Source organism: Aplysia californica, unplaced genomic scaffold (assembly GCF_000002075.1).
Source record: "Aplysia californica isolate F4 #8 unplaced genomic scaffold, AplCal3.0 scaffold00091, whole genome shotgun sequence".
In the NCBI taxonomy this organism is placed as follows: domain Eukaryota; kingdom Metazoa; phylum Mollusca; class Gastropoda; order Aplysiida; family Aplysiidae; genus Aplysia; species Aplysia californica.
The window spans coordinates 274,585-276,505 of NW_004797361.1; positions in this window are offsets into that span (position 1 = coordinate 274,585).

Sequence of the window (1,921 nt, forward strand, 5' to 3'; positions counted from 1 at the left end):
TATTACTATCATTATTATTATTACTATTATTATTATTGTTATTGTTATTATTATTATCATCACTATTATTATTATTAATTATCATTATAATTATTATTATTATTATTATTAGTAGTAGTAGTAGTAGTAGTAGTAGCAGTAGTATCATTTATATTATTAATGTTTTTATTATTATTATTATTATTATTATCATCATCATGATCACTTTTATTATTATAATTATTATTATTATTATTATTATTATTATTATTATTATTATTATTATTATTATTATTATTATTATTATTATTATCATTATTAATATTAATATCATTTGGCCTACTATTATTATCGTTACTATTATTTTTATTATTATTTTGATCCCGAGATTTGGTCCACGTAGCTCTGGCGTGGGCGAGCGAGTCCAAGTCTCGGGCGGGATTCAAACCGGTTCTCGGATATCTCGAATAATAACCTTAATAATGATTGTAAGCTGTTCTAAGGTTTTAGTGTGCTGAGCGGAAATATAACATTTCCGTTGAGGTGCAGTTGCACTGAAGTTGCTTCTTATTTTTATTTCATTTTTTTTCTTTTTTTTTTTGGTGATTGTTTTGCTCTTTATTTGGTTTTTGCTGGGTGGGGGGGGGGTTGTTGTTGTTTTTTTTTGGGGGGGTTTATTGTTGTTTTTTTAACGAGCGTAAATTCAAAGACAAGTGCGGTTGGTTTGGGGCGGTACCCCAAGTTATCAACAGAAGAGATACTTGGATAACCTTTAACCTGTTGGGGTTCAGGGTTGAGAAGACTGCAGGAAACGGAAGGTTTTCATAACAGGAAGAGCCGGGGATAATTCTCCAGTAGCTGATAGCTCACATACTCCTTCACACCTCTGCCCACACCCAAGCAAACACTCACTCACTCACACATACTACTTCACACCTCAACACTCACCCACGCAAACACTCACCTACACAAACATACACCCACACCTCAGCTCACACCCACGCAAACAATCACTCACACATACTCCTTCACACCTCAGTACTCACCCACGCAAACACTCACGCGCTTGCATTAGGCGAGAGACACGATCCTTAGCCTTCCCATCCTACCCTAAACAGACAAACAAACAAACAAACAAACAGACAAACAATTACAAAGCAAGCAAACAAACAAACTAACAAAAAAAAACAAGCAAACTAACAAAAACAGACGGACAAACAAATTAAAAAACAGGCCAAAAAAAAGCAAAAAAACAAACATAAACACCCCCGCCACTTTCCAAACCCCCCATAATTAACAAAAACAACAATATAAATGTGAGGCGGCGTAGTGGAATCAGGCTCTCGTCAATTTTTGGGCATGTAGAGTTATTGGTATCAGCTTGTTCACTTGTCTTTATTTGGGTGAAAAAAAAAAAATTCCATTTATCTTGAATACAAGTCGAAATATTTGCGAGAGAATGAGGTGGGGGTCACCTGTCTTCAGAGGTAAAATTAGTCAGAAAATTGCCGCCAAAGATTTGTTATTTCGTTAGCTTATGAGTCCGTGGTAACTGAAAATTTACATTTTTTGTGCCTTTAATCACCGTTTTTCAGAAAAATCCCCACTAAAAAAAGTTCTTTAATGGGCATGAAAGGTGTTGAGCCAAAAAAGAAAAATTTGATAAAAATTCACAAACCGCCAGAAAAATGCAAGTTTCTTCACTTTGATTATTTTGACGAGAGCCTGATTCCACCACGCTGCCTCACAAATAAACTAATTTTTAAAAATTAAAAAAATAAAAACTTCCTCTACCAACTCGAAAATCGAACTCCGGTCTCCTGATTGCGACAACAAACCATCAAACCACACCACTACACCACAGACACCAGTGCTCGTCTTTTTCTCACACACAAACAAGTAAACAAACAAACAAACAAACAAACAAACAAAAACACCCTGC